The sequence below is a fragment of the Schistocerca cancellata genome, chromosome 2 (assembly GCF_023864275.1).
Source record: "Schistocerca cancellata isolate TAMUIC-IGC-003103 chromosome 2, iqSchCanc2.1, whole genome shotgun sequence".
NCBI classification, from domain to species: domain Eukaryota; kingdom Metazoa; phylum Arthropoda; class Insecta; order Orthoptera; family Acrididae; genus Schistocerca; species Schistocerca cancellata.
In genome coordinates, this window is record NC_064627.1 from 283,382,208 (window position 1) to 283,408,631 (window position 26,424).

Below are 26,424 nucleotides of genomic sequence, written 5' to 3' on the forward strand. Positions count from 1 at the left end.
GCTAGAGCGCTGCCGACAATGGAGGATTTAAGTACTGCCAACTTATGAGGGCACTTGCAAACCTATGGCACCAGTTGAATGAACGTCATAGCGGGAAGAACATATGTGTTTTTTGCAACATGAGTCAATTTTGTTACTCAAATATCGAAGATCCATAGGAGCATACCTTCCAGAACTGACAATAGATAAATATAAGTTCGTTTATAAAAGATTAATGTACATTTGTGTAATCTGAAAGTCTGGAAATTGCTGCTGTAGTTCCGAAACTAATTCAGACATGGCGATGGGGCACGTTTACGCAGTATATTGCATTCCCATCCTAACTCCTAGCTCAGTCAAGAAACTAACACACCAGTCGGAAAAGCAAACAAAAAAAAATTTTGTCACATGCGAATAAGGAGTAGATACTGTTAAACGTAAGAACGAGGAAAAATTTGGATGGATAATATCCTGATCCCACCATTACTTTGATGATGATGATGTTTGGTTTGTCGGGCGCTCAACTACGCGGTCATCAGTGCCCGTACAAAGTCCCAATTTTTTTTGACAGTCCAGTTTTTTACACAGTCCAATCCAGCCACTACGACGGAAGAGGGCGATGATGATGAAATGATGAGGACAACACGAACACCCAGTCCCCGGGCACAGAAAATCCCCAACCCGGCCGGGAATCCAACCCGGGGCCCCGTGGTCCAGAGGCAGCAACGCTGGCTACTAGACCACGAGCTACGTGTCCCACACTGCCATCCTACGTAATCTCCGCTTCGCTTTATGTCTTTTATCGTCTTGTACCTTCTCCGTCCTCTCAATCTCCTCTACAAAATAGTCCTTCCAAATCGTTTGTTAGCGACCACACCCGTCTCAGCGAATGTCCCATCCAGTCCTTCTTCCTTTCTCTTATAACTTCCAGCGGTCTCATGAAGGCGATGAAAACTGCCCTTTCATTTACTGCTTGAAACTATAGAATGAACCAAAAAGACATCAAGAGTGAGGCCAGTGCCTTAGATGTAAAAAGTGGGCACACGACGGTTGTGCCACAGGAAACACTTTATTTTTTGTATTCACACATTGCAACTCTGACAGTAATGATGAATAAGCTTTTAATTAACATTCAGACTTCTGTGAAGGCCATATTATGCTAAAACAGGTGGAATTTCATTAAATAATTTGTTTACTGCCAGTAAAATTTTTGTATTGTATGATGTTTTTTGGTATAAGTAAGCGGTAATTTTGTTTACTGACAACAAAACATAGTTTGAAAATTTTAGTAGTGTATTTTATTTACTCGTAAATGTGTTGTATTATATGCGTAAACGTGCCCCCATACGTGCGTAAACTTGTCCCATACCCGGGGCAGAAAAATGCACTCGACTGTAGCGTATACAAAATTATTTTGCAGTGTTAAATGTGACGCTGAGTTAGTTTATGTACCAAGTTACATCTGGATAACCATGATATAAGACTAAACAATTTTCCGAAAAGAAATCCACGTAAATGTGCCCTGGTTTCCCCTAATGTCTACCCTAAAACACGTTCGTTTTTTTTTAAATTTCCATTATTACATTTTGATAGTACCTTATCTGGTCCTCTTGAAGAAATTTACGAGTAGTTTTGTTTAATTTAGTCAATTGTTTCATGTTCCTGTTTTCGTTTGGTTTAAATTCTCTCCCTCTCTTTAACCGCTCCCTCGTTCCGATGGAGATTTTTTTTTTTTTTCACATTGATGGATTATCCATCAGTTGTCGGTAGAACAGTTTCACATTTAAAGTTGAAAAGTAAGCAAATTGCGTTTTGTTGCACTAATACTTGTTTATTGCTGACCCTTTTTCGGCTTATTACGCCACCATCACTTTTTCATTTCTCTGCTACATACCTCAATATCTTTTCCTGCTTGTCGTGTTACCCGTTTCGTCTTCGTTGTTTGCATAGTCCATGTAAATAAAATTAGAGAGGCTCACTCCATTTCTCGGCTGCACTGTGTTATCTTACGTCCTCTCATCCAGACTGTATTGACAATCGTTGGTGACGATCGATATCTTTGTTCGACACACCTAGAATCGTTTATTCAAAGTAATTCTTCTTTATAACAGCATCCTAAGCAGGTTCACCTACATTTAGAGCATTAATTTCATTCAAAACGCTGTGTACTACAAATGATTTACCATCAGACGTAACTACCTTACTATATTCAGAACGCGTCTGTTCCACATTTTTTGAGGAATCTTAACGATACCGTTGGAGAAAAATGATTCCCTCTTTGTGTAGCTGCGTCGCTGCAGGTATCAAAATCAATCTATGTAGCCTGTGATAATTCTCATCGATTCTTTGTTCCCATCTGCGACTTACAAAGAGGGATAATTAAAAGAATTGACATAGTTAAGAAACGGGCTGTCCTGTCAAAGATTTCCAACATGATAGATACCTTCGACTTGATAGTTTCCATCGGATTGTGGGTGCCAAAAATAGAAAGGCCAGAACCTCGGGAGCTGGTCCGTCCAGTTACGCAGGTGTCAGTCGAGTTCTGGCAGGGGTCGTTTAAACACTGTTGTCGAACGAAACGAAAGCCGCTACAGAGCAAACAGAATGGAGGCGCCTCGCGCACGGCCCACTACGTAATCAATACGGCTTCTTGATCTGTTTGCTTTCTTTTTGATTGAAAATTCCATGTCATTGCCGTTACCATTTTTCTTTCTTTTGTCTTTATCTATTGTATACATGAATAATTACTTTGCCTGATCCGTTTTTCTCCTCTCTTTTACAGAAGGATACTGGAACTCAGCCTCGAGAAGGCAAGGACGCCGTGACTTGGCGGTAAGAGAGAAACCTTCAACACCATTTAGAGATTTCTTGGCGCTAGAGTGATAAACAAGAAAACACGTGCACACACACTACTGTCTCACTCCACACATTGACTAACAAAGGTATGCAGGAATTGTAAGAGTTTAACGTCCTACTAACGTGTAAAGAGATTGATACCTTAACAACGTCGGTTAACAGTGATCCTTCTTCAAACAGGCAATATCATGTTTTATGTAGTTTTAACGACAATGTCTTAAAGATATTCCGTGGTAAAATTCATATCTTCTATACTAGTAATAAATGTGTAAAACTATGGTATTTGTCTGTTTGAACGCACTAATCTCCGAAACTACTTGATACATTTTCTCGGGTAACTTGAGGATAGCTTGGGGCAGCGTATAGGCTTTATTTAATCAAAACCTGATCGTAAAAAAAAGATTTCATAATTGAAAGTGTTATCCATACTGATATTACAAATGCGAGAGTAACTGCCTATTACGTCGTCATGACTAATCCGCTGAACCAGTTTTGATGAAGTTTGGGATGGAGATAGCTTGAACCCTAAAGAAGAATATAGGCTACTTTAAAAAGTGTTTAATACAAGATAGTTATTGATTTGAAGGCTTATGTGTTGAGGCACCAAGGAATGTAACACAGCTGCGTGCATATATGGCTCAGTATGGCCATGATCACAGGATTAGACTAATTATAGTTCCCATAGAGGCACCTAAATAGTTGTTCTTTCCGCGGTCCGTCCACGAAGGGGAAGAAACCCTAGTTTGTGGTACAATGTGAAACGCATATGGATGTATATGTATATCTGTCTCAGGTCCACAGAGACGAGAGTTTGGTCGCGACAAATTCTCGGCTTTGCGGCTGCGCGGAACTTCAGCCTCCATTATGCAGCCCATGCCGTGCTGGCGGGAAATGAAACGAAACGCTCATGTGGAATTGACCCGTTGTTCGACCACCTGGTGTAAGTCTTACTATTTGACGCCAGGTCGTCGACTTGCGCGTCGATGAAGATGAGATGAAAGTGTTAAGACAACGCAAACACTTTGTCACCGAGAGAAAAAAATCTCCGACTTGGTCGGGAATCGAACCCGGAATCCCGCGATCTAGCGGCAGCATCTCTAATCACTAGGCCTCGAGAGGCTGCCTGGACACCGCGCCTTGGATTGCATTCTAGTTTGTGTCGCGGCCCTGTTTATAGCTGCAGTCGAGTGTGATTGCCTCTACGCCGTTTGTTGTTCATTTCGAACGACGTTTTCCGTGGAAGGCAAGCCTTCTAGGTGTCTCAGGGAACAATGCGACTCTTGTGGTCTTTATCACAATAGGATTATACACCCTGATCGTCTGTAGCGTCACAAAGGCGTTTAATATTATCCAATTTGAATATTAATTCGTTTGTAGTAGGTTACTTTCTTGTTTGATTGTCTGATGGGTGCAAATTTTACAATTCATTTTAAACTAATTTCCCGATGAGCTAGAGATTTGAAACTTTCAGCATAGCTGAGAGCTCTATGACAGTGCAATATTAAATCGCATTCGTGTCTGGTGTGTGGCGGAGGATCTGTTGCGTTCCACTGCTGTTTCCCACTTTCCCTGTTCCAGTCGCGAATGTTTCGCATTTAAGAACGATTGCTGGTAAGCCTCCATGTGAGCTCGACTCTCTAATTTTTATATTTACGCGAATTTCTCGAGGTAGCCGTAGGGAAAATCAATGCATTGGTTGACTCAGGTGAAGAGAACGTGAGATAACCTGAAATTTACCACATGTCTTTATTGTAATCTCATCAAAATGTTTGCAATCGACTGAACAGTTTTACATACACAAGACTAAAAAGCGGTTTTAATATGGACAAAAAAGTATAACTTTCTCCTAGTCCCATACAGATTCCTAACAATTTGAGCTTGTGAGTTTTTAATAGGTGTGATAATACTTGTAACATTTAAAACGAAAAACGTGGGACGCATGCTATAGATAACAGTAGAGAGCAGCTGTCATTGAGAAAAACTGCATAACAGTTTGCATCATTTACAGTGCATAAAATTGTTAGTGACCTAGGTGAACTATTCACGCATCAGTTACCTATTGCGCGCTCCACACTTTTTTCTTTTTAAATGTCACACCTGTTGTCACAGCTCTTAAAAATACACAAGTACAAATTTTCAGAAGTATTATCTGTGTAGGGTTAGCAATCTTTACGGGGCTAGAAGAAATTGTCGTATACTTTTTAACGCGTTATAAAAAGTTGCTATATTAAAACAGTTTTTTATTTAGATAATTATTCAGTTGTGATGTAAACAATAATAATTTCGTGTGGCTTAAGGCCATGGTGCAAGTCTTAATTTGGCATCACTTTGGCGAATTTTGTATCCGTAACGTAGCTCAGTAATTGTACCGGGGAAGGGGAACCTACACTTTAACGTGGAATCCGAACCATGTGGCGTTCCTGGCGAATCTTCACATCATTGAGAGATGAAGGCTGAGTTACTGATTGAAAAACTTCCATGGTTCAATCAGGATTCCATCCCGCAACCTCTCGGTTTGTCCTCGCACACTTATCAATAGACTGCCAATTCCGACAGGTTCAAACAATGGTTCAAATGGCTCTGAGCACTATGAGACTCAACATCTTAGGTCATAAGTCCCCTAGAACTTAGAACTACTTAAACCTAACCAACCTAAGGACAGCACACACACCCATGCCCGAGGCAGGATTCGAACCTGCGACCGTAGCAGTCCCGCGGTTCCGGACTGCAGCGCCAGAACCGCTAGACCAATCCCGACAGATGTGTTATTACTGATAAAATATAATAACCAGGTGTGAGTTGGTGGTTGTTATAGTTTACCAATAATGACTCTAAACGTAATTGACGCATTTGAGTAACGCTTTTCCAGAGATGCTGCTCTCTTTATGATATTGCCAGCGGGTCAGAATACGTCGTTAAAACATTAAATAGTCTAACAACGTTTGTGGAATAAAACAAGGTTCGTAATCCAATGTGTGTTTTTTTAATTTTTTTTAATTGCACGAACGCTGCACATAAGTTGCTAGGGGTTTTTAGTGTTATAACGATATGTGATGAGATAACTTTTTGATTATGAGAGCTATGTCTCTCAAACCGCGTGATTGAAATTGTGTCGAGTGCAATGAAAGTGCTACCAATCATTAGCTAGAGGGCAGTATTTGATGGCTAGTGTCTGCACCTTCCAGTGCTGACCGGCTGTCGTTAGCGGATGCGGTTAAGCGGTAGAGTGCCGGCGTCTTCATTCAGAAACGCCTACTCATTCCGCTTAATGGCCGTTACGGTGCTTCGCTGCGCTGAGTCGCTACTTCTCGAAAAGCTGGCTGTGACGTTTTTGCATCTCGGTGAGTGCTGTCGAAAACAGAGCGTTTGCCTTTTTGGTTATTTGCCTTTTAGTCGTCGCCACTGTAGCTGATTCCGGTAACTGGAGTGAGGCTGTGGTGTTTGCCTTTTAGAGTAGCTTTTTTGCTGAGACCGGTCTGCACTCGCCGGTTGTTGTCATTCTTCCTACTTTCCTCGCTTGTTAACTGCTCTGTCTTAACGAATGCGAAGTTCACTGCAAGTATTAGATCCAAACTTATTTTCGAGTGACGCATTACCTAATGACAGCATTTAAACTGTGTATTATTATTCCTGCTCGCTCGCTCGACATGTGTCTGTAGAGTGTTGTTTTTAATGGCGAGAGTGAAAGAGGAGAAAACTGTTGCGGGATGAGCATCTCCATCCGACAGATAAAATCAACAACAGTGACAATGCCTTTTTTCATGAGATAATGGAGAAAGGTTATTTGCCGTCAGTATTCCGAATGGTTTGATACGACCCGTCACGAATTCCTTTCCTCTGACAACCTCTTCGAGTTGCACTTTTACCCGCGTCATCAGTTTTTTTTTCGATATATTCTTCCCCTCTTCTACAGTTTTTAACTTCTGCAGTTCCCTATGGTATCGTGGAAGTTATTACTTGCTGTCTTAACATATATCGTATCCTGAACCTCATTGTTAATGTTTTCCGTATGTTCCTCTCCTCGCCGTTTCTGCGAAGAAACACCTCATCAGTCTACCTAATTTTTAACATCCTCCTATAGCATCAAAGCTACAACTCTTCGATTCTCTTCTTTTCCTGTTTTTCCACAGCCCATGATCACTACCATACAATGCTGTACCACAAAGGAATATTCTCAGAAATTTCTTCCCCAAATTAAGATCGTTGTTGGACTTTAGTAACTACCTTTTGGCCAGGGCCCAGGAATGCCGTCTTCACCTGTGCCATTCTCCTTAGGATGCATATACTTGTTTCGTCCGTCATGTGTTAATTTGCTTCCACGATAACTGAATTCCTTCTCTTCGTCTACTTCGTGCTCCCCAATTTTTATGTTATGTTTATCACATATCTCATTTCTACTACTCCTCATAACATTCTTCTTCAACTTACTCTCAGTCGCCGGCCGTGGTGGCCGTGCGGTTCTAGGCGCTTCAGTCCGGAACCGCGGGACTGCTACGGTCGCAGGCTCGAATCCTGCCTCGGGCATTGATGTGTGTGATGTCTTTAGGTTAGTTAGGTTTAAGTAGTTCTACGTTCTAGGGGACTGATGACCTAAGATGTTAAGTCCCATAGTGCTCAGAGCCATTTGAACCATTTTACTCTCAGTCCATAGTGAGTGCTCATTTGATTGTTCATTCAGCAAGACATTTTCACTGAGGATAGCAATGTCATCAGCGACTCTTATCATGATTATGATTTCACCCCAATTTTATCCCAATCCTGAACCTTTCTCTATTTGCGTTATTTCTTCTTCGACGTATTGATTGAAGAGTAGGCGTGAAAGGCTACATTCCTTTCTGACCTGTACAGTTTCTTTTTCCCTCTTGCGTCTTGTGTGCGTTTTTTGTTGCCAGTCTTTCGCTATATCTAACACCTTTTTTCTTGAGACTTTTGGATAGAGACGTATGATATTTAATCCAGGAGATTGATGACCGGAAACATTATAGCATCACTACAGCATCGGAAACACCATGTTGATTCACACGCCAGACACGGATAATTGTGCATAGCACGCCAGAAGAAAGCATCAACAAATGACTGGAAGAAAAGTTGTTCATGGCGGCAATACGGAATTGTTCCCAACGTCCATTGAGTACGTGACTGACTTTCAATGAATACAGCCTTAGAATGAATACAGTCTTAGTGACACTATTCAACCTTTTAATACACTGCAGTTCGCGTCTTATTTGCAGCCATAGCTTATGGAACACTATTGGGTACAGTTCACTATTACAAATACTGAGCGGTGCGCTAATGTGAACCGGTATGTTTGAATGAGAATAAAAATCACTGCCATTGTTTTCTTATTTGTTATGAAAGTTGTAGGAAATGTCCTCCAAGCTTGGTTACACACTATCGTTCTAAAAATGCAGAAAATAAATGAAATTAATAAAACGCTTAACTCTATTGGTATTCGTGGGGCCGTTACTTTCGTACAACTCTCGAGCTTCTAATTTACATGTTTGACTTACGTATATAAATCGCTGAAAACAAATTAGTTAATGGGTGGGCCGGCTGGAACATTTTGTGGACGCCGTTGGATTTCTGCAAGTCGTCTCCCGCCCCTAGCGGCCTTCTCGTTGACAAGACTCCAACTTTTAGCAGAGGAACTACGAGGAAGTGCACCGAAAGTCGGCGACCGTGCGACAGGTTGTCTGCTGGAACCGGAGCTTCCAGTCTGCGGGCTCGCGTCTCCAGTTGCTGGTTTATTAATTTAGAAGTGGCCGCCGTCGTAACTGGGCGCAGCAGTAGAGTTATCTTGACAGGTGAAGTGGGCTGGGCGGCCAATGCCAAAGTTGGGTGTAACGTCTCTCTCTCTCCCCCTCTGGACTCCATCAGTCTGGTGGATGCCGCCAAGCCGGAAAGCTCTCCGCATCTCAGAATCTTTCCACTGGCTACGCTCAATGCAACAGCCACATTAAATATTTTCCACGCTTTTTACGAATGGTTAAAGCTTTAGAATCGACTACAGTTTCCTGCCGCTCCTGCACTGTTACGTCACTTCTCCGACGTGCGTACTTTTTCCTTTTAGACTGATTTCACACAAACGGAGTGTTTCCAAAACGGAAGAGGTACTGCGCCGACACGCACAGTCCTGTAACTATGTGGCTAGCCAAATATGGGGTCACCTACTTCGCCTGTATAAACGAAGCATAGCTTCATTCGTCTAGCTAGTTAATGCCTCATTAAAACTTTTACTTTTCTCGTAAACAATTAAAAACCGGTACATTGGGATTCGCATGCGTTCTGCGTTAAGCAATCTTTCTTATTCGATTGTGAGGAAAAAATTAGTTAAAAAATTGATTTTTGCACACCTTACGAGTATAGTTTTACATCTTAGTTTGATAATTAACTCGTTTTGTTTTCGTAATTTTCACTATTATCTTAATGCTCCAAAAGTAAGAAAATATCGCGCGTCTTTAGAAAAGTTTGCAGTTACAAATGTAGTAACTGAATAGTTTACGTTTGGTATATTTTCGTTTCTATATTGGTGTGTATGAAATATAGCTAACATCTGGACATCGTTTTTAAGATTGGAAGGAGAGCCGTACCTTTTTCCAGTCACGAGTAAATGAGTGATGTCCACTCTAAGACAAAAGCGACGCGCCGGCCGGTGTGGCCGAGCGGTTCTAGGCGCTTCAGTCTGGAACCGCGCGACCGCTACGGTCGCAGGTTCGAATCCTGCGTCGCGCATGGATGTGTGTGATGTCCTTAGGTTAGTTAGGTTTAAGTAGTTCTAAGTTCTAGGGGACTGATGACTTCAGATGTTAAGTCCCATAGTGCTCAGAGCCATTGGAATCATTGGAAAAGCGACACACCACGAAGGAGCTATTCGAATGGGACGTAAATCCGTAGATGAGATGTACATGTACAGACAAACAAATTATTACAGTTCAGGATGATTTATTCAAGAGAAAGAGCTTCAAAAACTGAACTAGTCAATAACGCGTTGGTCCGCCTCTGGCCATTATGCAAGCAGTTATTCGGCTTGGCATTGACTGACAGATTTGTTGGACGTCCTCCTGATGGATATCGTGCGAAATACTGTCCAATTGGCGCGTTAGAACGTCAAAACCCCGATATGTTTGGAGAGGCCTGCCCATAATGCTCCGAACATTCTTAACTGGTGGAGATCCGCCGTCCTTGCTGGCCTACGTAGGGTTTGACAAGCACGAAGGCAAGTAGTGGAAACTCTCGCCGGGTTCGGGCTGGCAATATTTTGCTGAAATGTAAGCTTAGGATGGCTTGCCATGAAGGCAACAGAATGGGGCGTAGAATACCATCGAGGTACGCTGTGCTGCAAGGGTGTTGCTGACGAAACTAAAGGGGTCCTGCTGCGAAAGGAAACGGCTTCCCAGGCCGCATTCCTGGTTGTCGGGCCATATGGCGGCCGACAGTCAGCCTGGTATCCCTTCGCTATGCGAGGCGTCTCCAGACGCGTCTTCGCTGGTCATCGGAACTGTTTGCGAAGCCAGACTCATCACTAAAGACATTTCTGCTCGAGTCAATAGGATTCCAGGCCGAATGTGCCTGACACCACAGCAGACGGACTTGCTGTACAGAAGTCAACGACAGTCGGCTCAAGGAATGCCGTAAGCTCACCCCACTTTCCTTGAGCTGCCTATTAATGGTCCTTGTTGTCACTGAAGCACCAGTTGCACGTCGGATCGATAATAATGATAAACCCCGGGCTTTAGGTGCCGTTAGGTACAGTGCCAGAAGGTGTGTAAGGTTTACGTTGGCTCCCTGTGTGGTCTCGATGTAGCTCGTTGCCTCGTAAAATGAAAGTTGTAAGCTCGAATTTCGCTCTGAGCATAAATGTAGGTTTTAATTTTGTTGTTATTGTGGATGTCTTGTGCATAATTAATAATTCATAGTCCACGTTGACTTCGAATTTCGTGTGCGATATAAATCGAATGGCCAAAAATCCCGGGAAGGGTTGCCCCATGTACTATGTCTATATGCCCCATGTACTATGTCTACAACTTTGCTTCCGCCGTTTTTTCTCGAAGTTCGGGGCTTTATTGTGAAAAACTTACAAAAAAATTATGATTAATAGTATTGCCCATCGCTGGCCACTACATTCTCCCATCTTTCGGATAACATACGAATCCCATGGCGGAAGAACTGGGCGTCTTTTGTGGGGATCCATGAATCTATTCAATTTGCACTTTTCATATGATCGGGAGTGCTGGTCAGCCAGACTGTATGCCACCGATCGAAGAAGGTGGTAGTCAGAGAGAGCAACGTATGGAAAAGATGGTGGAGGGGATAGGACTTCTCATTTCAACATTTCCTTGTATATTTTGACGGGTTGAGCACTGACCTACTGCAAAATTACCCACACGTGTCTATCACTGTATTGTGGCCGTTTGTGTTTCAGTGCTGGGCTCAAAAGCATCAGTTGCTTTCGATAATGATGTCCTGTGACAGTCTACGTCTGTTTAAGCTGCTACGGTCTTCGACATCCAAATCACCGTTCTTAAGGTGTTGAAGACATTCTCTGCGCGTTCTTCCACAAATATTCCCTCACCATTGGTCTTACCCAGCATTTTAAGAGCCACAGCCGCAGATTTCTTCATGTTAAAGCAGATAATTAAAACTTCCCGCAAATGTCCAAAAATGGGTACGTGAGTTGACGTACTTAATCGAGAATAACCTTAAGATACACTCTCAAATCGACTAATATTTTTATGGCATTATGTTTACAGATGCCTAAGCTTATTCTATTACACCTAGGACCGATCACCTGAACCGCACTTGCCGCTACTGCCGTCTATAGCAAAACGGCGGAAGCAAAGTTGTAGACCTAATACATGTACGACACGCTAGTATTGCGGATAGATGCGGCGTACGGCGCGAATGCAGGCACGATACTTGAGCAGTCTGTTACAGACAGACGTATAGTGAAGATTCGATCGCGTCTCAAGTTAACACAGTCTGAAAGTCGGAAGATAATAAAAATGTGCAAGATGCATGCGCAATAACAATTCGGAAATTGCGCAAGAATTTGAGTATCTGAAGGCAAGAGTGCGTACGGTGTACCATCGACATCACGGAGACAATGTTTACAGCTGGGTACATCTCCACAAAGGCCAACCACAAGGGTTTGTGGGAAGGATATCACGCCGTCTCGCCTTCGAGGAGACATTCGGGGTGATCGGCGGTCTACCATCAGCGGACGAATGACATCATATCCTGTGATTAAATTAAATCAAGAATCTTAATACAAAACCTAAAATAATTATAAAATCAAAATATTAAATAATGAACTAAAACGTAATCTTAAAGATTGTTCCCATGACGTTCGAGCACTCAATGTAGAACACTAATGGTAAAATAGAGATGATCTGTGATAAAATGAAATGAGGATTGAGTGTATACATACATTTCCACACCAACTTTCTGGCTACATGACAGCGGTAACGAATACTAAATTTAAAAATAAATTTAATTAATTACTTGATTTTCGAAGTTGTCGCATTACATAGCTATCGCATCGTATACGTCTATTCCTCAAACATTTTTTTTTTCAGACTTGGTGTCGATATCTTATATTACTTTCGCACATGTACCTTCATCCACTGCTGGATAAAGGTCTCTTCCATGCATTACGATCTTCGTCTATACTCAACCATACCGTCATCGTCTCTGTCTTTTCAAATCTCTTGGAATCCCCTGAAGAACTCCTTTGGTCCATCTGTCACCTTTCGCCAGGGTAAATGTCCCATCCACCTGCGGTTAATTCTCATTACGGGCATAATTATATCTTCAACGCCAATCTGTTAACTGATTCAATTGTTTGTTTCCTTCCTCTCCAAGTAATTCTCAGCATGCACCCCTCCATTCAATGTAATCTTTGTTTTTTGAATGCTCATCTTCCTCGCCCAACATAAGCTGACTGTTCTTCAACACGCTGCTTATTCTCGAGATTTGGGGCAGGCAGACTCCTTTTTGTTTCTCTGTCTTTAATTAATTGAAAACCTTACGCTTTGCAGACGACGCGCGTGACCACGTTGCTTGGAGAGATTCCACAAGAAGCGTTTTCTGGCATTTCCAGCAGCATTGCAGCCGGTATCAGAAGTGTTTTGTAGGTAATGGTGACTACTCTGAAGGCCAGCAAAGGTAAAGTTCGGGTCACATAATACAATAACAAAGACATGTACGAACGCCGTTGGAAGACGAACCGTGATTAGCCATTGACATTCTTACATACACGGTCCAGTCACATTAATGTGACCACCGCTTGTGTTCGGCGACAACGTGCAATAACCACTCATAGACGACGGGTGGTAGTACTAGCAGTGGATGGTGTATAAAGCGTATAGAGGGACGCGGAGAACTGTGCAGTCGTTGTCGGATAAATTGATCTGACGCTCAAAGGGCACTATTATTGGCTTTCGGCCCAAAGATGGAAGCATTTCCGAAACGAATAAGAGTTTGTAAACAGTTCGCGTGCCGGTGTGGCTAAAGTATACCGTCCATGGCAAAACAACGCTATCCAAAACCAGCGCCGAGGCAGCTTTGGTATTTGACGGGCCATAGATAACAGGAGTGAACGACAACTACGGTGATGTGTACGTGTGAAAAGACGTGGAACTGTTGAACAACTGACAGCCCAGTTGAACCATGGGCCTACGAAGAATTTCTCCTCAGCTACCCTTCAGCGAACGTTGTTGCATATGGACGTCTGCAGTAGGACCCTGGTTCCTGCATCTATGCTGACTGCTGTTCATCGGCGACTAACTTTACGCCCACTGAGTGACGACAAGTGGCCTCTTGAGACGAATCACGTTTTATGCTCCCTCGGACAGTTGGGCTTGCGTGTACGGCCGTGCAACAATCTTCGGAAGGGTTCAGGCCGGAGGAGAGAGTGTTGCGGTCTGAAGAATGTTTTCGTGGCATTCATCGTGGGTCTCGTCATTGTGGAAGGCACAGTGGATCAAAACCCGTTAATGAACTTTGTCTTTTCCTCAACACGATGGCATCTAACAGTACGACAAGGCAACGTTTCACACAGCTCCTCGTATAGTACGTGAGTGGTTCGTAGAACACACCCTTCCTCCCCCCCCCCCCCCCCCCAATTCGCTAATTTGTGTGACCACCTCGAGCGAGATGTTCGCGCCATGGATCTTCAGGTGCGAAACCTAATGCAGCTGGCCAAGGCACTTGTATCAGCATGGCTTGACATCCCTGTCGTTCCCTTCCAGAGCCTCATTGACTATCTTCCTGGATGTTCGCGTGCAAAAGGTGGTATGCAGGCTTTTGACGGATGATCATATTGTCACGAGGCATTAGCCGAGTGGTCTAAGGCGCTGCAGTCATGGAATGTGCGGCTGGTCCCGGCGGAGGTTAGAGTACTCCCTCGGGCATGGGTGTGTGTGTGTCTGTCCTTAGGATAATTTAGGTTAAGTAGTGTGTAAGCTTAAGGGACTGATGACCTTAGCAGTTAAGTCCCATAAGATTTCACACACATTTGAACATGTTTGATGATCATATTAATGCGACTAGACAGTGTAGTTGGTGTATCAGTTTCATTGGTATTACTGCACAGGTACTTATTATCGGGAATGATGTCTCACACAGTGAACGTTAAGAGTGGTTTATCTATTTGTGGATGCGTTATTGACGAGATACAGCTCATCTAATAGCTTTGTTTCGTCCCCGTGGTTTTACTTGACTCGAAATGGCGATTTGGTCTGTGTTAAATGTGTAATTCACAGGACTGACCTGTCACGAAGTGTCTAACCGGAGACTGGGATACTACAAGGAGAATATATTTTCGTGCAGCGTAAATCGTATATTGATTGTCAACAACAGTGAATGAAAGCGAACATCAGTACAGCAGCACATGCGGAAACATGATGCTTCTATACCAAGTGAGCGGACCTGTACTACCACTTTTTGCATTATCCGTCGTGTATCCGGTGGATATAACTGCCGTGTTTGCTTGATTGTAATATAAGCTGCAGCTAGACAAACGTCTAGAATGTTTAGTGACTGTCGTAAGTATTCTTTAAACATCTCTCGTAGAAAACGAACCGTCGGATGAGCTTAGAAAGGTTATAAGCTGGATATGACAATTACAAAATCAGACTGGTAGTTATACTGGCGTTATGTTTCTGGGACCGTGACTTGTAGTCTGTGGTAAGCTTTGTTTCCGTTCTTCTTTACTTGAGGAGTAGCGTATGGAGTTAGTCAAGAGAGAGGCAACTGTGCGGTGAATTTAAACCAGGGATGTTGTAGTCACAAACGCTAGTCTTCGTGACATATGAGTTTACGTAGAGATCGCTTCTGACGAGATTTCGACTGGAGAAGGTGGCTGTATCCGACAAATCTACTCACGAACCAGCGGCGAGAGAGAGAAAAGTAGACGGGCTGCTCCGTAAACAGAGCTGCAGTGTGAGTGGTGGAGCTGGAGCTGGATGAGAGGCGACGAGACAGGACGCAGCCGTTACGCCTTTTGACGGGCGAGATGGATGGCTGTCCGACACGTGCTGGTCCCTACACGAGCGCACGCGTCCTCTCAGCTGAGGCTTCCTGCCTCTTCTCTGAAGCAGGCGCGCAGCGAAAGCCAGCAGCACGCGTAATACACATTTCACCAGACTTTCTGCAAATGTGACGTCATTTTGACGCCACGTGCCAATACTGACAACCGCAGGAACTGCTATTGACTATCGTTTGCGTTCGTTACGAGCCTCTCACAAGACTTCATGCGCGCGTATCGGAGGTTTATGAAAACACTAATCATAATTATTGTTTCAGTTAAACGTTACTTAATCAGTCATAGACGGTTATTGTTTTCATATAAGAGTGAGTTGTTATCCTCAATAGTAAAATTTTTACAGTACAGGTACATGTAGGGCAGTACAGTAGTATCTTCAAAAAAGATATATCCTGTCTAGAAAGAACCAATCCTTGATTAAAAACTGCATCATCATTATTTTCTTTTATTGTGGTTGAGTAAACGACCGGTGTTGGAAATTGGAAATCTGTGGTAAGGACTATGGACCAAACTGCTGAGGTCATTGGTCCCTAGGCTTACGCACAACTTAACCTAACTTAAACTAACCTACGCTAAGGACAACACACACACCCATGCGCGAGGGAGGACTCGAACCTCCGACGGGGGTAGCCGCGCGGACCGTGACAAGACGCCTTAGCCCGGACGGCTGCCCCGCACGGCAAACGACCGGTGTTCATTTTAATCGTGTTTCCATTTGTTTACTGTTAACACTAGCAAGTGGGTGAGTTACACTACCACGGATTCCTAAATGGTTTGCTAGTACAGGACAGTCAAAGTCAGTTTAATGTTACGTTTTTAATAGTATCATGTTTACGTCAGTGGTACACTGAAGTACGTTTTTGGACACATCTTCTTTTAATTTTGTTTCTGGACAAAACGTTATTTGGGATGGTCGTGATAACACTCATTACACACCGCACAAGCACAACGCGTTGTCAGCCCTTGGTAAATTTCGATTCAACATTTTCCTGAAGTAGTCTGGGGTAGGCCTGGGCTGATAACAGAGATACCATCCACGTCCGCAAGTCACTTATAAGCAACAGCAGCATCGGCTAGCCTTTCATCCGCATCTGCGGGCAGTACAGTTTTAAAAAAAGCACAGTAACATTTTCTGCGCAACCCACTCACCATTTTGCATGACAATGCCCAGGCGCATACAGCGCAAGCTGTGGCTGCTTTGTTCGAGCGATGGGACTGGAAAGCACTGTACCATCCAGCATACTCCCCGGACTTAAGTCCTTGTGACTTTGATTTGATTCCGAAGATGGAAGAACCACTTCGTGGCATTCGCTTCAGAACTGTTCCAGAGATTCGACAGGCAGTAGACCATCAACAGAACAGGCTATGCTTACGGTATACTGCGCCTTCCACATCGCTAGCAACTGGTTCTACACAACGCTGGTGACTACTTTGAAGGACAGTAACAGGTGCAGACACGTGACTCATTTGTATCGGTTGTGAATAAATAGTTGCCACTATTTAAGTTCCAACCCTGGTAAATACATTTTAAAAACAGAGAGATTGCAGCCTATAGAAAAGGAGTTGTTTACTTCCGCGTCGCGGTATTTGTGTAGTATAGCGTCCACCAATATTGTACCCCAGGGTGCACTCTTACCGCCGAGTGACATTTAAAGTTACATTCCAAGCCGAACATGCACGACCACGCACGTATGAAATCGAGCAATTCATTCTCGACTATCTACGCCTGCACTGACAAGAAGTAATAGGTATTCACTTAACCATAACTGGCAGCATTGTCTACGTTAAAATGACGACGGAGGCAGCATACGCAGGCGTAGTTCGACAACACTCACACGGACTAAAGTTCAAACAGTCTGATGGTCATATTGGGCAGGTGAAGGTAGATTACGCTGGTTTCGGTCTCCGAACAATTCGGGTGTTTGGGATCCCTTTCGAGGTGCCCCAAGCACTCCGACCGTACGGCAACGTTGTGGGCCACATCATGGAAAAATGGCTGACTGCTGATAGGTCTGCGAACTATCGTTATGTATGACGGCCAACCGTGGACATGTGCACGATATGGACAAGAGGGCCATGTTAGGTTTCGGGAGGATGACGGTTCAAACCCGCGTTCGGCTAGTCTGATATAGGTATACCGTCATTTCCCTAAATCGTTTAAGACAAATACGGGGATGGCTCCTTCGAAAGGGCGCGTCTGTTTGCCTTCTCCACCCTTCCCCAATCCGATCTTGTATCCATCTCTAATGAGTCCGTTGTCGACGGAACGCTAAACACTAATCTTCTCCTCCATTTTAGGTCTGATTGTCTCCGTCGCCGTTTGCTCCAGATTACGGCCGGTGACGCAGCTGCCAAAGCGACAGTCACTTCTTTACCAGAGACCGTGAGCAACCAGGGCGCGTCACTTTAGGATGCACATATTCTTCCGCCAGCACTCCCACTCGGGAACGACAGTGTCCCATCGGGAACGACAGTGTGGACGAGACCTCATCAGCACCTTCTCCTATGACGGCTACAAGACCAACAACTTCCCAGAGCTCGTTGAACGACCCGCCCGATTCGATGGACATCAGACCGAGTGTGGTACCTACCTCTGCTTTCCTACAGACGATTACGACATCGAACCACGGATCGACGGATTCCGACAAGGAACAGCACCTCTGAAAGCAAAAGGTGCCCCAAAAAAGAAGAGAAGTCTAACGCCCACCGACACAATCCTTCATATGAGCTTCGAGTAAAAGCAAATATGGCGATTAGCGACTCTATACTGAAGGCACATGGCGCACATGTGACGTACATGGCGTTCTGCCATTTCATTGGTCAAACTAGAAACTCACGTTCAGAATATGTTATGCTAGATATTGCTTTGCACGTTCGGAAAACTCCCCGACGTTTTTTTCCTACGCTGTGACGTCAAAAACTCGGCACGCTCAACGTTCAGCCTTCACATACACGGTCCCTATGCCGATGGCTTTTTGTCCAGTTCTTTTCGGGCCGTGAACCAATCACACGGGAAACATCTTATGGTGCCCTGCATGTTGAGGAACACGTACGATGTGAAGGTGGCATAACAGCACCGACTTTTTGGCGGATATCGCCTGCCTCCGGCTAGATATCAGCGTCCTGGTGGCACAGTACGTAGGAAGTCAGTGGTCTTTGTTCTCCGGCAGGTCGGCGTTTCGTTGTCTGCCCCTCAGGTGCTCCGGCAGCAAGGCACGCGTGCCGCGTTGTGCCACAGCACGGAGGCCGGCGACATTAAAGGGAAACACGCAGCGCCAGCGCCAGCCGTAAGCAGCGCATGTGCGCGCCCGAGCTCAACGCGTGTGGCTGTCAGGTCCCTACTGGCAGGAAAACAGTGTAACAGACGCACGTGACGTCCCAAAACTTCAATGTCAAAAGTACCGTAAATTGAGTACTTTCTTAATATTTCCCTTCAGTTACTATTTTAAGCTTTATAATAAAGCTAAGAAAAAAAATCTGTCTTTTGAAATTGAAAGTTTTATTTCTGTCTACCAAACATGTTTCAATTATTCATGCTAGTCATAATTAGAGGTCCAAAATATAAAGAAAATTATTTAATAGTACATAAACCGCGCAACAAAATTAAGGAGTCACTCTTTTGAAACCTCACTATTTTCTTCCGTTGCGATACAAAAGTTAGAAATTCTGCTCGAACGTGCCTACGGCCTTTCACTGGGGTGGTGCAAAAGCGTGGCACCCGGCGACGACACTCACTGGTTCGGCGACGCACCAAACAGCGAGGGAAAGTTCAGAAGTTGACGTGAGGTCTAAGGCGGGTTAATGATATCACATTGGCACGACATTACACAACAGTTCTGCCCAACACCACCGTGCGTGTCACACGGTGGGAAGGTCGCAACATCTCCCCTTACTGACACCTCATCCCTTCTCTTGACGCCTCACGGACTTGGGTCAAAACCGCGGAGTCCGAAGTTGAAATCACGCAATTCTCTAATGGGTGGCCGAGAAAAAGATATCGGACACGCAGCTGTTCAGTATCGACACTAAAAGACCTCGAAAGGTGTGGTAAAGGGCACGAATGAAACCGTCTTTCCCTTGTGGCGTTCGTTTTGCCACATTTCGCGGTCATAAACGACAGTTCGCAGCGCGGTGAGTCACGGGACGACTTTCTTGACAGCCTTTGACACTGCCTTTGATACCCTCTGGACCATTCAGCCCGTCTCTAAGGACATCATTCGGCTGCATGCCCGCTGAACGTGAACTCTTCACTTTGGACTGCAAAGTTGCCGCAGTTTTTCCTCTGGTGTACAGGGTGTAATCACTATGGACCGGTCAAAACTACTCGGCGAAATCTGAACGTGATCCGAAGCAGAAAAGAGTGTTTATGCTTTTTCATCCCTTCCTTCGGGCTCTCATATGGTGTGTGCGTGAGGGCCAGCGCTATTGACATGCACGTGAATAAAACGATAAAGGGACCTTATAAGCCCCCGTTCCGCAGCACCCTCGGTGCCACCTGGCCACCTTTGTTTGGTACTTAATACACTGTACAGAGACACTCAATGACATACTCGAAGGCATAAGCGAGATAAGCGACACTTTCGATACAGCTCACCGACACCGCTCGCTGGCCGTATGCGAAATCTGACAGTCGTCCGCTTCGGTAGCTGCGCGGTCAGCGCGGCGAATTACTTACCGAAGGGGCACGGGTTCGATTCCTGGCCGGGTCGGAGATTTTCTCCGGACGGGAACCCGGTGAGTGTTGTCTTTACGTTCGTATCGCCATAACTGATATTCCACAACTGAGATAGCTGTATGGGAGCTTCCTGGAAGTCAGTAAATTTAAAAAAAAAAAAAGGAAAAATCTGAGAATCTCGAGTGTTCCCTACCACACGTGTTTTTCGGGTGCTGGTGCCGAGAACATGTACGGAAAGTGATTCAAGGATGCTGGAACCACGAGTAAGCGACAAGGTGGACTACCGCGCCACGCTACACAACTTGGACTACCGCGCCACGCTACACAACTTGGAGGTCAGGGGCTTCCTCGCTCTGTCAGCATAGGCGGCGACAGAGTATAGTGCTGGTGCAGACACTAGGGTTGCCGAGCACACCCTTCAGCGTACAGTGTTTAACACGAGGCTTCGCTTCAGATGATAACTATGTGTTCTCATGCTGACCCAGTAACATCGTCAGTTACGATTGAAGGAGTACGGAATCATCGAGTTTGGCCCGTTGATTAGTGGAAACGTGTCGCCTGATCGAATGAATCACATTTCTTGTTATATCAGGTTGATGTTTGTGTCTCGATAGAGACGAACGGCTGGGAAAAACATGCTTGGCAGCATGGACGCAGGTGGCGGGGAAAGTATTATACTACAGGGGAGATTCACTTTGTCATTCATGGGACCTGTGACAGTAGTCGGAGCCATCAAAACATGTGTGGACTTCGTGATCATTATTGTGAAGTACCTTCATCCCTTTATGTTTGATGTCTTTCCAGATGGCGATGCCAAATTTCAGCAGGAAGCAGTAGTTTGAAGAGCTTGTTAGTGAATTTCCGTTGATATGTTTGCCTCTGATGTCGACTAACCTGAATGCAGAGGAGTGCATGGGACACTATTGGACACATTTGCCCCCACAAATCACCGCCTGTAGTGCACGGGCATTGCGTGACCTGAGCGTAGACACATAGTGCGATTTATCCCTACCAAGGACTTGTCAAGCTATGTCAAACAGTATCACTGGTGTCTTGCGTTGCAAATGTAGACAAATATTCTGTGAAGCAGGTGATCCTAATTTTTTGGCCTCAGTGCATGTTGTAAATCGTTTAGATAATACGGCCTCTATGCCCATCAGGCGTCGCATACAGACGCAAATGTTGGCATTTTATATGGCCGTCCCCTTCTTCCGTTAACTGCTCTTCCTGGAAAATGCCCTTCTTCCAGGACTTAAACGCAGTTTTTTTTGTGTTGTGCATCATTAAATCCACTGCCGGCCGGAGTGGCCGAGCGGTTCTAGGCGCTACAGTCTGGAACCGCGCGACCGCTACGGTCACAGGTTCGAATTCTGCCTCGGGCATGGATGTGTGTGATGTCCTTAGGTTAGTTAGGTTTAAATAGTTCTAAGTTCTAGGGGACTGATGACCCCAGAAGTTAAGTCCCATAGTGCTCAGAGCCATTTGAACCTTTAAATCCAGTGGTAAACAGTTTCACAAAGTAAGTGTTAAAGTATTCATCGGATGAAGTCATCGAACCGCCTCGTTCGGCAGGCACGGCGAGTCTCCCCCACACCTTAGCTTATCTCATTTATGCCAGCGGTGCAATGACGAGACTCTAGAGCCAGATGCGGCTCTTTCCTCAGTCTGGGGCGACTCCAGTTGTCGGCGTTGATGTACATGCATCACCTTCTCGTTGCCTGGGTAATGTTGTGTAATGTAGCTAGTAGTCAGGCAGTCACTCATACTCGCAGCGTGATTTGTTCTCCGTGCAGTAACATTGTTTCTGTGAAACTGTCACTCTTGCTTGTACCCTAATAGTTGCGATGTTCTTAAGAAACGCAAATATTTAAAAAAAGGAAAAACAGTTCATATAGGTTGCAAGGGGCCTTAATTAAAAAGAGGAGACTAATATTAATGAATAAACGCAATAATTTTACTAGCTGTGTGACCGGTTACGAAGTCTCGTAACCGGTTGGCGCTGACTAGTATTAGCACACAATCTGACTGCATAAAATAAAAATAAAGGATGACAAGTAATTTTCATTAACACACCTGCCACACAATACAGCAATCTTTTCTAAATCGCTTTGCAACTGATACTGGTCTTCGGATGAGCTTACTAGACGGTAAATTACAGCATCATCTGCGAACAACCTAAGAGAACTGCTCAGATTGTCACCCAGGTCATTTACATAGATCAGGAACAGCAGAGGTCCCAGGACGCTTCCCTGGGGAACACCTGATATCACTTCTGTTTTACTCGATGATTTGCCGTCTGTTACTACGAACTGCGACCTTCCTGACAGTAAATCACGAATCCAGTCGCACAACTGAGACGATACCCCTTAGGCCCGCAGCTTGATTAGAAGTCGCTTGTGAGGAACGGTGTCAAAAGCTTTCCGGAAATCTAGAAATACGGAATCAACTTGAAATCCCCTGTCAATAGCGGCCATTACTTCGTGCGAATAAAGAGCTAGCTGCGTTGCACAAGAACGATGTTTTCTGAAACCATGCTGATTACGTATCAATAGATCGTTCCCTTCGAGGTGATTCATAATGTTTGATTACAATATATGCTCCAAAACCCTACTGCAAACCGACGTCAATGATATAGGTCTGTAGTTTGATGGATTACTCCTACTACCCTTCTTAAACACTGGTGCGACCTGCGCAATTTTCCAATCTGTAAGTACAGTTCTATCGGTGAGCGAGCGGTTGTATATGATTGCTAAGTAGGGAGCTATTGTATCAGCGTAATCTGAAATGAACCTAATCGGTATACAATCTGGACCTGAAGACTTGCTCGTATCAAGCGATCTACTTCTAAGAAACTCATGCTAGCAGCTGTTCGTGTTTCAAATTCTGGAATATTCCATTCGTCTTCCCTGGTGAAGGAATTTCGGGAAACTGCGTTCAATAACTCCGCTTTAGCGGCACAGTCGTCGGTAACAGTACCATCGGCACTGCGCAGCGAAGGTATTGACTGCGTCTTGCCGCTTGTGTACTTTACATACGACCAGAATTTCTTCGGATTTTCTACCAAATTTCGAGACAATGTTCCGTTGTGGAACCTATTAAAGGCATCTCGCATTGAAGTCCGTGCCAAATTTCGCGCGTCTGTAAATTTTAGCCAGTCTTCTTTTCTACAAGAAAAAGGAAAATATTCCCTCAGATTTGATGGCCCATAGTGGTAGTTATAGATATGGCTTTTATGGCACTTGATATTCTGTATTTACAAATGCGAAACATATCATTTCAAGGGAATAGTTATTTCCGATCTATCGTAGAGTGTGTTTAGCTGTCATAACATATTAAGACTACTTCGGAGAGACCGTCAGACGAAAAAAAAAATATTCCATTTCAAATGCCTGAAGAAAATTACTGAATCTCATTCTTAATTACGAAAAATATCTGAATTCGTCGAAGAAATAAACGGGTAAGTTGGTAAACTGAGGATATTTCATTAATGAAATAGCAACGTTTCTTCAGTATTGTACGTCGAGCCGGGAGATCTACCTGTAAAGCGTGTTCCTGGAAATCGAGAAGTCGCGGGATCGAAAGTCGACTGAACCAAGGAAATTTTCAGTCAGCATTTAATGCAGCCTTCACATCTCAACAATGTAAGAAGTCGCAAGGAACGCCGCGTGGTTCGGATACCACGTTAAATTGTAGGTTCCGTTTTCCGGGGTTGACTAACCAGGGCAGATTAGGGACACAGGAGTCGCCGAAGTGGCGTTCAGCTGAAAGACTTACACCCGGCCATTTATCCAGTCCAAATTCGTTATTGTTAACCGTAAAGCGCTACGTTACGCTGCTCTCTTCAAATCAGTTCCCTTAGTTTCGTCTGTCAGAAGTAATGTTGGTTGCCACCCTTCCTTCGTACTGATTACGTACAGGCTAGCAGACAAAGCGAAACACGCTACTCCGCCGGCTTGTGCGTCGTTAACATAATCTCCCTTCTATCGACTCGGAGGGAAATAAAATACCCAATTAAAATCTGAAACGTATAAAATTGCTCTTCCGGACCCTTATCTCAAGAGGCTCAGAGAGAAAGGAAGATCAGTCTGTAATGTTCCATTGATAACATGGTCATTAGAGACGGATTACAAGCCAGGATTAGGAAAGGATGGGGGCAGAAATTGGCCGTGCCCTTTCAGAGGATTCACTCCGCCATTTGTCTTAAGCGATGGAGGAAATTACAGAAAATCTAAATCGGTATGGCCTGGCGGGATTTTGAACCATCGTCCTCCCTGATGCGAGTCCAGTACTAATCGCTGGATCACCTCGCTCTGTTAAGAGGCTCAGAACTGATTTTGTACGACGTTCCTCGACACGTAGCTCACTCACCATCTCGCACTTCCTGAAATGTTCATTTCTGGCCATTGGTTTCTCATATCAAAATATTAAACTTGGGCCGTATACGGTCTATCCAGCTTTTATCCTAAGGATCGTAAACTCATCGACACAGCTTCCAACAGTTACTTCCGACGGCATTGCAGGGATGTGACATCTGCATGTTACCTTTGACGCCGGCCGGTGTGGCCGTGCGGGTCTAGGCGCTTCAGTCTGGAACCGCGTGACCGCTACGGTCGCAGGTTCGAATCCTGCCTCGGGCATGGATGTGTGTGATGTCTTTAGGTTAGTTAGGTTTAATTAGTTCTAAGTTCTAGGGGACTGATGACCATAAATGTTAAGTCCCATAGTGCTCAGAGCCATTTGAACCATTTTTTTTACCTTTGACCTTCTTGTCGCAAATACATTTCGTGCAAAGCAGTACTGATGCGAACATAGCTCCCCCCCCCCCCCCCCCTCGCCAACTGTAAAGCTTCTAAAGGCATCTGTATTCGCCTAAGTGCGAAAGACGTTCGCAACGGAGCTGCTTCTTTTGTTGTATCAGTTGGTTTGCTTAAAACATGCGAAGTGGTTACAACTGTTCTTCCAGGAATCGTTAACATATAGATTGATAATTATTGAACTGTATGAAAGTAAACGTAAATTAGTTACAAACTACGGTGTGCACACATTTTATTCGACATGTAAACGTCACTACAGATATTCGGATCTAGGCAGTGACATGTACCACATGTCTGCCGTTATTGGCAACGGTGTGGCGCAGGCGAATAACGAAATTCTGCATGACCCGCTGAAGACTCGGAAAGTCGGTGCTGTCGATGACCTCCTGAATGGCTGTTTTCAGCTTAGCAGTGGTTTTGGGGCTATTGCTGTACACCTTGTCTTTAATATAGCCTCACAAAAAGGAGTCGCATATGTTCAGATCCGTAGAATATGGCGGTCAACCGAGGCCCATGCCAGTGGCCTCTGGGTACCCCAGAGCCAGAATGCGGTCCCCAAAGTGCTCCTCCAGGACATCAAATACTCTCGTGCTTCGATCGGGTCGAGCTCCGTCTTGCATGAACCACATCTTGTCGAAATCGGGGTCACTTTGGATAATGAGGATGAAATCATCCTCCAAAACCTACGTGTACGATTCGGTAGGCACCATGCCTTGAAGGAATATCGCACCAATTATTCCGTGACTGGACATTGCACACCACACAGTCGCCCGTTGCGGATTCTCAGTCCCCCAAATGAGCTAATTTTGCTTATTAACGACCCCTTCCAAATGAAAGTGAGCGTCGCTAAACCATGCGTATGCTAATTCTCATCATGCCCCGCGACCAAACGTGCAGTTTGAACATGAAAACATGAACATGAACATGAACATGAAAAAGTTATGACGATCGTATTTCATATAGTTCAATAGTTGTCACCCTGTAGATGTCAGACTTTGACAAGTGCAGGTCGTCATTTCTTGATTTCTAAATTAGATATACACGATCCAAAAACTTTAATTTGATCCGCGCCTATGTTCGCCATCAATGTGCAATAGCCACCCACATACGGTAGGTGGCAGCACTAGCAGTGGAGGGTCCATAAGGCATGTCCGGGGAACGTGGGAAACAGTGCAGTGAAGTCGTGTAATGGATTTATTTGCCTGACGTCCAAACGGGCATCATCATTGGCTTTCGGGCAAAAGGTGGAATTCGCGTGGCGCCTTGGTTAAAGTATACCGCGCACGGCAAATTAAAACCGGCACCGAGGCAACTGTGTTGCACCACGGGCCAAATATGACAGTGGTGAACGATGGCTGCGGAGACTGTACTGGCGAATATACCTGTAACTGTTCAGCAACTGTTAGCCCAGATGAAGCAACGATCTACCAACAACATCTCCTCCAGCGACCGATGCTGCGAATGGGTCTCCACAGCATGTGCTGGTTAATGCTCCGCTGTGACTGCTGTTCATCGGGGACGAAGGCTAGAATTTGCACACCAATGCCGAAACTGGA

General features: G+C 44.6%; 1 long non-coding RNA gene across 1 annotated transcript in view; it reads left to right on the top strand.

Annotated features, from left to right (window-relative positions):
• Window positions 1–26,424, top strand: part of LOC126161625 (uncharacterized) — a 1,324,793-nt gene that overhangs the window by 448,759 nt on the left and 849,610 nt on the right. Inside the window, exon 2 of the long non-coding RNA XR_007534935.1 lies at window positions 2,762–2,811. This is a non-coding gene — a long non-coding RNA (uncharacterized LOC126161625). The remainder of the gene's footprint in view (window positions 1–2,761; window positions 2,812–26,424) is intronic.